Consider the following 15871-nt stretch of genomic DNA (forward strand, 5'->3'; position numbering starts at 1 on the left):
CAGGTGGTAGTGGTAATAATTTTAGTGGAACAGTCAGGATGAACTCACTGAAAGGATGCCATTTTAGCAGGTTCAAGCCATGGGATAGGAGGATTCTTGGTGGGGGGTGGGGTACAGCTTGAGCAAAGGCCCTGAGGCAGGAGTGTACCTGGCAGGTTCCAGTGGGGCTGGAACAATGAATGAAGAGGTGAGTAGGAGGAGAAAAGGACAGGGGATTAGGGTGGGGGCATCATGTAGGGCCACTTGGGCCAGTTTTTCCCTTCAGTGAAATGGAGTGCCACTGTTTATTGTTTATAGTTATGAGAAAGGCAAACATATCCATAAGTAAAGAGAATAATATGCCAGTTTAACATGTACCCACCTCCCCATTTCAGCAACTATCTAGTCACCAACTCATGGCCGATCCTATTTCACCTCTGCCCCCAGCCACTGCCCCCAGTCACCCAAAGAGTCAGCCAGGGATTGGATGTGAGTACAGTAGAGAGGGACAGAGCATGACTGCATGGCTTTTGGTTGACTCAAGGGAAAATGTCATCTCACTTCATCCTTTTAATTTTTACTTATTTATTTTTTTAAAAGATTATTTATTTGAGAGAGAGAGAGAGAGCATACAAACAAGGGGAGGGGCAAAGGGGGAGGGAGAAGCAGACTTCCCACTGAGCAGGGAGTCCAACAATGGGAGACTCCATCCCAGGACCCCGGGTCATGACCTGAGCAGAAGGCAAATGCTTAACTGGTTGAGCCACCCAGGCGCCCCTCATTTTTACTCACTTAATCTTACCCAAAATTATATTATTTACCCCCTTTTACAGAAACTGAAATTTAGATGGCCAGCAAATAGTCTTGTCATGTTTCTTTTTTAAACAGCTTTGTTGAGGCATAAGTGACATACAATTAACTACATGTACTTAAAGTATACAATTTGATAAGTTTTTTAAAAAAGATTTTATTTATTTATTTGAGAAAAAGAGCGCATGAGCATGAGGTAGAGATAGAGCATGATGGGGTTTGGAAGGCCCACAGAGGGAGAAGGAGAAGCAGACTCCCCACTGAGCAGGGAGTCCAATTATGGGGGACTCAATCCCAGGACCCCTGGTCATGACCTGAGCCAAAGGCAAATGCTTAACTGACTGAGCCAACCAATTATCCCACAATTTGGTAAGTTTTGATATATACACACACATACCCATGAAACTATATATATATATATAGTTTTATATATAGATATATATATAGATATATATAGATATCTATGAAACCAGCACCATAATCAAGTTAAAGAATGTATCCATCAGCCACATGTCCTTGTGCCCTACTTTAATCACTCCCTCAACTCTCCCCACAACAACTCCAGCCTAGATAGTCAATATTCCACTTTCCATCACCGTCATCCATTTGCATTTTCTAAAGTTTTATATAAGCAGAATCATGGAGTCTGTCTGTCTTTCTGTTCTGACTTCTTTCACACAGATAACTATTTTGAGCTTCAGCGAGTTTGCCCACTCATGTTCTGCCTTCATTAGGAAACTTAGCACATCACAAGGGTTATTTAAGAAAAAGGCCAAGGGAAAATCTTGAGAAAATTTACACACGTTTTGCCAGGGTCAGAGAACACCTTGCCAATGCACCAAGAAATTCAACAACATCTGCTGCCCTCAATGCATGAACAGGCCTCACCCCGACGTGGGCTTGTGGGGCGATGACTCAGCTGCTGAGTATTTGCTGGAGTAGCCATGCTATATGTCCATATGTGGTAGACACTTGTCACTCTTGGTCGTCTCCTCACACCTCCTAAGTCTTTCTATGTTTGGGACAGTCTCACATCAGTGGTCCTTCCCCAGGGAAACAGAACTTTCCCTGACCTCTGACAGTCTAGAAGAAAAAAAAAGATATCAGTAATCAAGGGACCTCAAAGACACAGTGAGACCCATGTAAAGTGAAGCCCCCAAGTTTATAAGGCTGCCACTGAGCTCTTTGGTGCTATAATAAAAAAAAAATTATTGAGGATGAATACCCAAGTTTTGTAGCAACATGGACGGGACTGGAAGAGATTATGCTGAGTGAAATAAGTCAAGCAGAGAGAGTCAATTATCATATGGTTTCACTTATTTATGGAGCATAACAAATAGCATGGAGGACAAGGGGAGATGGAGAGGAGAAGGGAGTTGAGGGAAATTGGAAGGGGAGGTGAACCATGAGAGACTATGGACTCTGAAAAAGGATCTGAGAATTTTGAAGGGGTGGGGGGTGGGAGGTTGGGGGCACCAGGTGGTGGGTATTTTAGAGGGCACGGATTGCATGGAGCACTGGGTGTGGTGCAAAAATAATGAATACTGTTATGCTGAAAAAATAAAAAAACTAAAAAAAAAAATTATTGAAAGGATGACTTCTGGCCTACACAGTATGGGACTCATTTCTCCCCATTCTTCTCTGTTAAGTACAATGATAAACCATGGAGATACGCAAGAGGCAATTAAAGGGTAACTCAGAAAGGTGGAAGAAGGATGACTAATTGGTTTGGGAATCTAAGAATGAAGGAACATCTCAGCAGCAGGTGTCTCCCTCACACACACCCAACAAAGGATTACCCGGGTGGGTTTATTTATCTCACAAATTGAACAGGAGTCCCAATGACAATACCAAACAAATGCAGTATCACCAGCAAGGGGAGTGTGTCAGAAGCCCACTAACAACAAGCAGCCAGGGAAAGCACTGTACTTCCATACCTGGCCTGAGACCCATCTCCCTGCCAAGGGACCCTGGGCAACCTGGCCTGGGGAAACTCCTTCTGCTCTCTCTGGCAGCAGCAGCAGGAACAGGTGGGAGCCCCAGCAGCACCAGATAAACCAAGCAGGTGAAAATAACACAGCAAAGTCTCTGAAAATTAAATTGTCGTTGGAACCTCAGCCCACAAAAGTAGGCCAGCACCTGCATGCCAAACTTAAACAGGGCAACCACCTGTTATAAAAAAAGAACCAAATAGAGCCCGAAGTCTTCTAAACATAAAGCCAAAATGTCCAGGGTACAGTAAAAAAAAAAAAAATTACCCATCATAATAATAACCAGGAAAATCACTACTTGAATGCAGAAAGCATCAGCTGATGCCAACAGTGACATTAATCAGATGTTGACATTTTCTGGCAAGGATTTTAAAGCAACTATCATAAAAATGGTTCAGCAATCAGTACAATGCTCTTGAAATAAATTTGGAAAAGGGGAAAATCTCAGTAAAGAAATAGAAGTTATATAGAAGAGCCAGATGGAAATAATAGAACTGAAAAATACAATAACAGAAATAAAGACCTGCTGGATGGCCTCACTAGGGTAGGGGAGATGACAGAGGATAGAATCAGTCCACTTGAGGACAGGTGAATAGGGTTTATCCAATCCAAAGAACAGAGAGAGAGTGGAGTGAAAAAACAAAAAACAAAAAAACAAAAACAATGGATGGCATCTTGGGCCCATGAGACAGTAACCAAAGATCCACCATTTGTATCATTACAGTCCCAGAGGAGAGGAGAGAGGGACTGCAAGACTAACTGAAGAAATAAAGCCTGAAAACTTCCAAAATTTGGTGAAAGACACAAATCTGCAAATTCAATAGCCTGAGCAAACCCCAAACAGGGATAAACCCAAAGAAATCCATGCCAAAACACATCATAATTAAACTTCCAAACACTAAAGACAAAAGAAAAAATCATGGAAGCAACCAGAAAGGAAAAACACATTACCTATAGGGGAACCCTAATTCAAGTGATGGTGGATTTTTTATCAGAATCCGTGGAGGTCAAAAAGAAGTGGCACAACATTCTTCAAGAACTGAAAGAACTGTCAGTGGTGAATTCTATATCTGGTGAAACTATCTGGAATGAAAGATAAATAACTCCAGGCAATCTACAAAAAAAAAAAAAAAAAAGACCTTTAGGAATTAATAAATGGCCTCAGCAATGTCACAGGATATGAGATCAACCCACAAAGATTAACTGCATTTCCATCTACTCACAATGAACATGTAGAAACCAAAATTTAAAGCAATGCTATTTATAATCACTCCAAAGATATTGAAATACTTATGAATATTCCTAATAAACCACATGTAAGAACCATGCTGAAAATTACAAAATGCTGATGAAAGAAATCATAGAAGACCTAAATAAATGGAGAAACATACTATGTTCATGGATTACAAGGCTCTACACAGTAAAGATGTCAGTTCTCCCCAAACTGAACTATAGGTTTAATTCAATGCCTATGAAAGTCCTGGAAACATTTTTAATAGACATAGACAGGCTTATTCTAAAATTTGTATAGAACAGTGCATGACCTAGAATAGTAAAAACAATCTTGACAAGGAAGAATGAAGTGGGAGGAATCACTCTACCTGATATTAAGGCTTCCTATGTGGCTCTAGTCATCAGGATTGTGGGGTATTGGCAGAGCACCAGACACATAGATCAATGGAACATAATAGAGGACCCAGAAATAGATCCAGGTAATGTTCAACTGATGTTTGACAAAGGTCAAAAGCAAGTCAACGGAGGAAAGAGACTTTTCAACCAATGGTTCTGGAGCAATTAGACATTCATAAGTGGAAAAAATTTTTTCAATATTATTCTTATGCTTTATACAAAAATTAACTCAAAATGGATCACGGGCTTAAAATGTAAAACATCTTAAACAACCTTGAAAAAGAATAACAAAGTTAGAGGTCTCACACATTTTTTTTTTTTCAAAACTTAACTATAAACCTAAAGTAATCAAAACTGTGTGGTCCTGGCATAAAGACAGACATAGAGACCAGTGGAACAGAACAGAGGGCCCAGAAATAAACTCTCACATATATGGTCAAATGATTGGTGGCAAAAGTACCAAAACCATTCAATGAGGAAACGAAATATTCTTTTCAACAACTGGTGTTCAGAGAACCAGATATCCATACCCAAAAGAATGAAGTTGGACCCTTGTCTTAGAACCAAAGATAAACACAAAATGTAAGAGCAAAAACTAGAAAGCTTTTAGAAGAAAATATGGGTGAAACTTCATGACATCAGATCTGACAATTTCTTGGATACAACACCAAAAGCATAGGCGAAAAAGAAAAAAACCAGATTGAACTATATAAAAATTTAACAATTCTGTACATGGAAGAACACAATTGACAGAAAAGGCAACCCATGGGATAGTAGAATATATTTGTAAATCATATACAGTTTTAGTACCCAAAAAATATAAAGAAGGCCCAAGAGTCAACAATAACAATGAAACAGACAACCTGATTTTAAAAATGGGCAAATAGGGGTGCCTGGCTGGCTCAGTTGGTAGAGTGTGTGACTCTTGTTCTCAGGGTTGTGAGTTCAAGCCCCATGTTGGGTGTAGAGATTACTTAAAAATAAAATCTTTTGAGGAGTCAAGATGGCGGAGAAGTAGCAGGCTGAGACTACTTCGGGTAGCGGGAGATCAGCTAAATAGCTTATCTAAAGATTGCAAACACCTACAAATCCAATGGGAGATCAAAGAGAAGAAGAACAGCAATTCTAGAAACAGAAAATCAACCACTATCTGCAAGTTTATCTAATATATATATATTTTTTTCCTCTTTTTATATTTTTTCTTTATCGGCTTTCTTTTATTAATAGTTTCTTTTTTTTTTTTTCTTTCTGAACCCCTTTTTATCCCCTTTCTCCCCCCTCACAATTTGGGATCTCTTCTGATTTGGCTAAAGCATATTTTCCTGGGGTTGTTGCCACCCTTTTAGTATTTTACTTGCTCCTTCATAAACTCTTATCTGGACAAAATGACAAGGCGGAAAAATTCACAACAAAAAAAAAAGAACAAGGGGTGCCTGGGTGGCTCAGTGGGTTGGGCCGCTGCCTTCGGCTCAGTTCATGATCCCAGGTCCTGGGTTCGAGCCCCGCATCGGGCTTTCTGCTCAGCGGGGAGCCTGCTTCCTCCTCTCTCTCTGCCTGCCTCTCTGCCTACTTGTGATTTCTCTCTGTCAAATAAATAATAAATGGAATCTTAAAAAAAAAAAAAAAGAACAAGAGGCAGTACCAAAGGCTAGGGACCTAATCAATACAGGCATTGGTAATATGTCAGATAAAATAGAGTTCAGAATGACGATTCTCAAGGTTCTAGCCGGGCTTGAAAAAGGCATGGAAGATATTAAAGCAACCCTCTCGGGAGATATAAAAGCCCTTTCTGGAGAAATAAAAGAACTAAAATCTAACCAAGTTGAAATCAAAAAAGCTATTAATGAGGTGCAATAAAAAATGGAGGCTCTCACTGCTAGGATAAATGAGGCAGAAGAAAGAATTAGTGATATAGAAGACCAAATGACAGAGAATAAAGAAGCTGAGCAAAAGAGGGACAAACAGCTACTGGACCACGAGGGGAGAATTTGAGAGATAAGTGACACCATAAGACGAAACAACATTAGAATAATTGGGATTCCAGAAGAAGAGGAAACAGAGAGGGGAGCAGAAGGTATATTGGAGAGAATTATTGGAGAGAATTTCCCCAATATGGCAAAGGGAACAAGCATCAAAATTCAGGAGGTTCAGAGAACCCCCCTCAAAATCAATAAGAATAGGTCCACACCCCGTCACCTAATAGTAAAATTTACAAGTCTTAGTGACAAAGAAAAGATCCTGAAAGCAGCCCAGGAAAAGAAGTCTGTAACGTACAATGGTAAAAATATTAGATTGGCAGCAGACTTATCCACAGAGACCTGGCAGGCCAGAAAGAGCTGGCATGATATATTCAGAGTACTAAATGAGAAAAACATGCAGCCAAGAATACTATATCCAGCTAGGCTATCATTGAAAATAGAAGGAGAGATTAAAAGCTTCCAGGACAAACAAAAACTGAAAGAATTTGCAAATACCAAACCAGCTCTACAGGAAATATTGAAAGGGGTCCTCTAAGCAAAGAGAGACCCTAAAAGTAGTAGATCAGAAAGAAACAGAGACAATATACAATAACAGTCACCTTACAGGCAATACAATGGCACTAAATTCATATCTCTCAACACTTACCCTGAATGTTAATGGGCTAAATGCCCCAATCAAAAGACACAGGGTATCAGAATGGATAAAAAAACAAAACCCATCTATATGTTGCCTACAAGAAACTCATCTTAAACCCGAAGACACCCCCAGGTTTAAAGTGAGGGGGTGGAAAAGAATTTACCATGCTAATGGACATCAGAAGAAAGCAGGAGTGGCAATCCTTATAGCAGATCAATTAGATTTTAAGCCAAAGACTATAATAAGAGATGAGGAAGGACACTATATCATACTCAAAGGATGTGTCCAACAAGAAGATCTAACAATTTTAAATATCTATGCCCCTAACGTGGGAGCAGCCAACTATATAAACCAATTAATAACAAAATCAAAGAAACACATCGACAATAATACAATAATAGTAGGGGACTTTAACACTCCCCTCACTGAAATGGACAGATCATCCAAGCAAAAGATCAACAAGGAAATCAAGGCCTTAAATGACACACTGGACCAGATGGACATCACAGATATATTCAGAACATTTCATCCCAAAGCAACAGAATACACATTCTTCTCTAGTGCACATGGAACATTCTCCAGAATAGATCACATTCTTGGTCCTAAATCAAGTCTCAACCGGTATCAAAAGATTGGGATCATTCCCTGCATAGTTTCAGACCACAATGCTCTAAAGCTAGAACTCAATAACAAGAGGAAATTTGGAAAGAACCCAAATACATGGAGACTAAACAGCATCCTTCTAAAGAATGAATGGGTCAACCAGGAAATTAAAGAAGAATTGAAAAAATTCATGGAAACAAATGATAATGAAAACACAACGGTTCAGAATCTGTGGGACACAACAAAGGCAGTCCTGAGAGGAAAATATATAGCGGTACAAGCCTTTCTCAAGAAACAAGAAAGGTCTCAGGTACACAACCTAACCCTACACCTAAAGGAGCTGAAGAAAGAACAAGAAAGAAACCCTAAACCCAGCAGGAGAAGAGAAATCATAAAGATCAGAGCAGAAATCAATGAAATAGAAACCAAAAAAACAATAGAACAAATCAACGAAACTAGGAGCTGGTTCTTTGAAAGAATTAATAAGATCGATAAACCCCTGGCCAGACTTATCAAAAAGAAAAGAGAAAGGACCCAAATAAATAAAATCATGAATGAAAGAGGAGAGATCACAACGAACACCAAAGAAATAGAGACAATTATAAGAACATACTATGAGACACTCTATGCCAACAAATTTGACAATCTGGAAGAAATGGATGCATTCCTAGAGAGATATAATCTACCACAACTGAACCAGGAAGAAATAGAAAGCCTGAACAGACCCATAACCAGTAAGGAGATTGAAACAGTCATCAAAAATCTCCAAACAAACAAAAGCCCAGGGCCAGACGGCTTCCCGGGGGAATTCTACCAAACATTTAAAGAAGAACTAATTCCTATTCTCCTGAAACTGTTCCAAAAAATAGAAATAGAAGGAAAACTTCCAAACTCATTTTATGAGGCCAGCATCACCTTGATCCCAAAACCAGACAAGGATCCCAACAAAAAAGAGAACTACAGACCAATATCCTTGATGAACACAGATGCAAAAATTCTCGCCAAAATACTAGCCAATAGGATTCAACAGTACATTAAAAGGATTATTCACCACGACCAAGTGGGATTTATTCCAGGGCTGCAAGGCTGGTTCAACATCCGCAAATCAATCAATGTGATACAACACATTAATAAAAGAAAGAACAAGAACCATATGATACTCTCCATAGATGCTGAAAAAGCATTTGACAAAGTACAGCATCCCTTCCTGATCAAAACTCTTCAAAGTGTAGGGATAGAGGGCACATACCTCAATATTATCAAAGCCATCTATGAAAAAACCCACCGCAAATATCATTCTCAATGGAGAAAAACTGAAAGCTTTTCCGCTAAGGTCAGGAACACAGCAGGGATGTCCGTTATCACCACTGCTATTCAACATAGTACTAGAAGTCCTAGCCTCAGCAATCAGACAACAAAAGGAAATTAAAGGCATCCAAATCGGCAAAGAAGATGTCAAACTATCACTCTTTGCAGATGATATGATACTATATGTGGAAAACCCAAAAGACTCCACTCCAAAACTGCTAGAACTTGTACAGGAATTCAGTAAAGTGTCAGGATATAAAATCAATGCACAGAAATCAGTTGCATTTCTCTACACCAACAACAAGACAGAAGAAAGAGAAATTAAGGATTCCATCTCATTTACAATTGCACCCAAAACTATAAGATACCTAGGAATAAACCTAACCAAAGAGACTAAGAATCTATACTCAGAAAACTATAAAGTACTCATGAAAGAAATTGAGGAAGACACAAAGAAATGGAAAAATGTTCCATGCTCCTGGATTGGAAGAATAAATATTGTGAAAATGTCTATGCTATTTACAGCAATCTACACATTTAATGCAATTCCTATCAAAGTACCATCCATTTTTTTCAAAGAAATGGAACAAATAATCCTAAAATTTATATGGAACCAGAAAAGCCCTCGAATAGCCAAAGCAATATTGAAAAAGAAAGCCAAAGTTGGTGGCATCACGATTCCGGACTTCAAGCTCTATTACAAAGCTGTCATCATCAAGACAGCATGGTACTGGCACAAAAACAGACACATAGATCAATGGAACAGAATAGAGAGCCCAGAAATGGACCCTCAACTCTATGGTCAACTCATCTTCGACAAAGCAGGAAAGAATGTCCAATGGAAAAAAGACAGCCTCTTCAATAAATGGTGTTGGGAAAATTGGACAGCCACATGCAGAAAAATGAAATTGGATCATTTCCTTACACCACACACGAAAATAGACTCAAAATGGATGAAGGATCTCAATGTGAGAAAGGAATCCATCAAAATCCTTGAGGAGAACACAGGCAGCAACCTCTTCGACCTCAGCCGCAGCAACATCTTCCGAGGAACATCGCCAAAGGCAAGGGAAGCAAGGGCAAAAATGAACTTTTGGGATTTTATCAAGATCAAAAGCTTTTGTACAGCAAAGGAAACAGTTAACAAAACCAAAAGACAACTGACAGAATGGGAGAAGATATTTGCAAATGACATATCAGATAAAGGGCTAGTGTCCAAAATCTATAAAGAACTTAGCAAACTCAACACCCAAAGAACAAATAATCCAATCAAGAAATGGGCAGAGGACATGAACAGACATTTCTGCAAAGAAGACATCCAGATGGCCAACAGACACATGAAAAAGTGCTCCATATCACTCGGCATCAGGGAAATACAAATCAAAACCACCATGAGATATCACCTCACACCAGTCAGAATGGCTAAAATTAACAAGTCAGGAAATGACAGATGCTGGCGAGGATGTGGAGAAAGGGGAACCCTCCTACACTGTTGGTGGGAATGCAAGCTGGTGCAACCACTCTGGAAAACAGCATGGAGGTTCCTCAAAATGTTGAAAATAGAACTACCCTATGACCCTGCAATTGCACTGCTGGGTATTTACCCTAAAGATACAAACGTAGTGATCCGAAGGGGCACGTGCACCCGAATGTTTATAGCAGCAATGTCTACAATAGCCAAACTATGGAAAGAACCTAGATGTCCATCTACAGACGAATGGATAAGGAAGATGTGATATATATACACAATGGAATACTATGCAGCCATCAAAAGAAATGAAATCTTGCCATTTGCGACGACGTGGATGGAACTAGAGGGTATCATGCTTAGCGAAATAAGTCAATTGGAGAAAGACAACTATCATATGATCTCCCTGATATGAGGGAGAGGAGATGCAACATGGGGGGTTGAGGGGGTAGGAGAAGAGTAAATGAAACAAGATGGGATTGGGAGGGAGACAAACCATAAGTGACTCTTAATCTCACAAAACAAACTGAGGGTTGATGGGGGGAGGGGTTTGGGAGAGGGGGGTGGGGTTATGGATATTGGGGAGGGTATGTGCTATGGTGAGTGCTGTGAAGTGTGTAAACCTGGCGATTCGCAGACCTGTACCCCTGGGGATAAAAATATATGTTTATGAAGCTGTAAAAAAAAAAAAAAAAAAAGAAAAAAGAAAGGATGAATACCCAAGTTTTGTAGCAACATGGACGGGACTGGAAGAGATTATGCTGAGTGAAATAAGTCAAGCAGAGAGAGTCAATTATCATATGGTTTCACTTATTTGTGGAGCATAACAAATAGCATGGAGGACAAGGGGAGATGGAGAGGAGAAGGGAGTTGAGGGAAATTGGAAGGGGAGGTGAACCATGAGAGACTATGGACTCTGAAAAAGGATCTGAGGATTTTGAAGGGGTGGGGGGTGGGAGGTTGGGGGCACCGGGTTGTGGGTATTGTAGAGGGCACGGATTGCATGGAGCACTGGATGTGGTGCAAAAATAATGAATACTGTTATGCTGAAAAAATAAAAAAATTAAAAAAAAATAAAATCTTTTTTAAAATGGGCAAAGGACTTGCCTCAACCTTTTCCCAAAAAGGTGTGCAAAAGGCCCACGAGCACATGAACAGCTGTTCAACACCACTCATCACTAGGGAAATGTAAACACAAACCACAAGACACCATCTCACCCATTAAAATGGCTACTGTTTAAAAACAAACAAACTAAACTAACAAACAGGTGTTGGTGGAGGTGTGCAGAAATTGGAACTCTCTGTACTGTTAGTGGGAATGTAAAATGGTACAGACACTGACACTATGAAAAACAGCATGGTGGTTCATCAAAAAATTAAAAATACAGGGGCGCCTGGGTGGCTCAGTGGGTTAAGCCGCTGCCTTCAGCTCAGGTCATGATCCCAGGTCCTGGGTTCGAGCCCCGCTTCGGGCTTTCTGCTCAGCAGGGAGCCTGCTTCCTCCTCTCTCTCTCTGCCTGCTCCTCTGCCTACTTGTGATTTCTCTCTGTCAAATAAATAAATAAAATCTTTAAAAAAAATTAAAAATACAATTACGATATGCTCTAGCAATCCACTTCTGGTTATAGACCCAAAGGTCTTAAAAACAGGTATACCCATGTGAATTGCAGCATGATTCCCAACAACCAAAAGATGGAAGCAACCCACATGTCCACATGGATGAATGGAGAAATAAAATATAGTTTATACACAATGGAACATTACTCAGCCTTAAAAGGGAAGGACATTCTGACACATGCCACAACATGGGTGAACTTTGAGGACATTATAGTAAGTGAAATAAGACAGTCAGAAAAAGACAAATACTGTATGATTCCACGAATGTGAGGTATCTAGCAGAGTCAAAATCATGGAGGCAGAAAGTAAAATGGTGGTTGTGAGGGCTTGGTAGTGGCCCGGGGGAGCATAGGGAGTTAGGGTTTCATGGGTACAGGTTTCAGTTTTACGAGATGAAAAGAGTTCTGTGGATGGTTGGTTATACAACAGTGTGAATGTACTTGCTGCCACTGACTGTACACTTAAAAAGGGTTAAGATGGTGACTTTTATGTTATGTGTATTTTACCACAATTAAAAAAAAAAAAAACTATAGCACTGTTGGTCCCATGACTAGAGTTGGCTCCTAAAGAATAAAGTAAGTGAGAATCTTTTTTAAAAAGTGTGAAACAGGGGCGCCTGGGTGGCTCAGTGGGTTAAGCCGCTGCCTTCGGCTCAGGTCATGATCCCAGGTCCTGGGTTCGAGCCCCACATCGGGCTTTCTGCTCAGCAGGGAGCCTGCTTCCTCCTCTCTCTCTGCCTGCCTCTCTGCCTACTTGTGATTTCTCTCTGTCAAATAAATAAATAAAATCTTTAAAAAAAAAAAAAAAGAAAAAAAAATGTGAAACAAGGGGTGTCTGGGTGGTTCAGTTGGTTAAGCATCTATCTTCAGCTCGGGTCATGATTTTGGGTCCTGGGATCGAGTCCTATATTGGGCTCATTGCTCAGCGGCATGTCTGCTTCTCCCTCTCCCCCTGCTGCTCACCCTACTTGCATGCTCGCTCTCCCTCTGTCAGATCAATAAATAAAATCTTTTTAAAAAATTAAAAATGTGAATAAAACCTAAACTTTGAGAGGGGGGGACCAACGACTGGAGAGTAGCTTTGGCATTTGGCTAGAGAAAGAGTTCTTAGACCCAATACCAAAAGGATGATCCATAAAAGGAGAATTTGATAAGTCAGACCTCATCAAAATACAAAACTTATGATCTGCAAAAGCCCATGGGAAGAGGCTGGAGAGACACGCTGTGGACTTGGAGAAAGTATTTGCAATATCTAGATGCACAAGCAGATCTCAAAACTCAACAGTAAAAAAGAAAACCAACAATGCAACTGGAAAATAGGCAGAAGACCCGAACTGATATTTCATCCAAGATGATGTACAGATGGCAAACCATCTCTGAAAAGATGTCCGATATCATTACTCTTCGGGGAAATCCAAATTAAAACCACCATGTCACTGCACATCTGTCAGAGCATCTAAAATAAAAAATCGTGACAACACCCAAATGCTGGTGAAGATGAAGAGAAACTGTATCCCTCACACATTGCTAGTGGGGGTGCAAAGTGGTACAGCCTCACAAAAAAATACTTTGGCGGTTTCTGATAAAACTAAACAAGCAACTATTTACATAACCCAGCAATTGTCCTCTGCGGCATTTATCCCCGAGAAAGTAACACTTACGTTCATACAAAACCTATGCGGGAATACTCATAGCAGCTTTATGAGTAATAGCAAAATATGAGAAGCAGCCTTGTTCTCCTTCAGCAGATCAATGTAGGACATACTAACTGTAGAATACTACTCAGCCATACAAAAGAATGAGCTATTGATATACACAGTCACTTGGGTCAATCTCCAGGCAATTAGGCTGAGTGAAAAAAGTCAATCCCAAAAGATACCATACACATTAATATAACATTTTGAAACGATAAAAATTTTTAAATGACAACCACCACATCAGTGGTTGCCAGTGCTTAGGGACAGAGAGGGGGTTGTGTATAGTTATAAGAGGGCAAAAAGGGCAAGAGATAGAAGCCCATGGTTCTGGAATGTTCTGTCACCATGGTGGTGGTGTATATGTGAATATACATGTGTGATAAAATTCTAAGAAGTAAATACACACACCAGTGAGAACAAGTAAAACGGGAAATCTGGATAAGATTGGTGGAATGTGACTGTCAATGTCTTGGTTGTGGTATTGTACTAGTTGTGCAAAACATTATCATTGGGGGAAACTAGGTACAACGTATAAGAGATTTCTCTGAAATGAAACAAGATGGGATTGGGAGGGAGACAAACCATAAGAGACTCTTAATCTCACAAAACAAACTGAGGGTTGCCTGGGGGAGAGGGGTAGGGAGAGGGTAGTTGGGTTATGGACACTGGGGAAGGTATGTGCTATGGTGAGTGCTGTGATAATGTTAATAAAAAATAAAAAAAATTTAAAAATAATTTAAAAAATTTTTTAAAAAGAGGTTTCTCTGTATCATTTCTTATGGCTGTGTATGACTCTAATTGCAATAAAAATTTCTTTTTTAAAAGAAGATTTTGGGCGCCTGGTTGGCTTAGTGGGTTAAGCCTCTGACTTCAGGTCGGGTCATGAGGTCACGGTGCTGGGATAGAGCCCCCGCATTGGGCTCTCTGCTCAGCAGGGAGCCTGTTTCCCTCTCTCTCTCTCTCTCTCTCCTGCCTCTCTGCCTACTTGGGCTCTCTGTCTGTCAAATAAATAAATAAAATCTTTTAAAAAAAGATTTTACTCATTTATTTGCGATAGAGAGAGTGAAAGAGAGAGACAGCATGAGTTGGGGGGAGGGGCAGAGGGAAGAGAAGCAGACAGCCCACTGAGCAGAGAATCTGACATGAGGCTTGATTCCAGCACCCTGGGTTCATGACCTGAGCTGAAGGCAGACGCTTAACTGATTGAGCCACACAGGTACCCCTATTACTAAAAATTTCAATGAGGAAAGTGATCAAAGATCACCCAACATTTAAGGAAAATCTCATTCTAAAAAAGTCTCATAAAAAACAAGTGAAAGGAAAGGAAATTAGAGGCAACAAAGATAAAAAATAGTTGGAAGCAGAAAGAAGTCACACATTGCTAGTAATAATATCAGAAAGATCCTTACATAATAAAGGGAAACATGCTGTAAAAAAGGAACTTCCTGGGGTGCCTGGGTGGCTCAGTGGGTTAAGCCTCTGCCTTCACCTCAGGTCATGATCCCAGGGTCCTGGGATTGAGCCCCGCATTGGGCTCTCTGCTCCGTGGGGAGCCTGCTTCTGCCTCTCTGCCTGCTTGTGTTCTCTCTCTCTCTGTCAAATAAATAAATAAAATCTTAAAAAAAAAAAAAAAAAAAAAAAGGAACTCCCAGAGAAACAAAGACCTTTTGGAAATTGAAAACTATAATGGCAGAAATGTAGTACTCATTAGAAGGCTTGGAAAACACATTTGAGGAAATCTCCCAGAAAGTAGAAGAAAAAAGATGAAGACCATGATATTAGGTAAGAGAATGAGAGAAGCTGCCCAGGGGGTCCAATATCTAAATGACAGGAGCTGAAGAACAGAGAAAAACAGAGACAGACGGTTAAAGGCGTAATTCAGATAAGTTTCCTGAACCAACAGGGCTCCCTGAGTCCTGCGCTCACTGGGTGAGAAAAAACCCACACCGGGGACATAGCTGTGACGGCTCACAATGCTGGAGGCAGAGCAGAGGCCCTGAAGGCCTCAGAGAGTAAGAAGCAGGCCACCTACACAGCATCGGGGTCAAGACAGGATCGGGCTTCCCAACAGAAACACTGGCATCTAAAACCCTGAGGGAAAGGTGCCTGGGTGCCTTCGGCTCAGGTCATGATCCTGGAGTCCTGGGATCGAGC

This window comes from Lutra lutra, chromosome 1, assembly GCF_902655055.1.
Source record: "Lutra lutra chromosome 1, mLutLut1.2, whole genome shotgun sequence".
NCBI classification, from domain to species: Eukaryota; Metazoa; Chordata; class Mammalia; order Carnivora; family Mustelidae; genus Lutra; species Lutra lutra.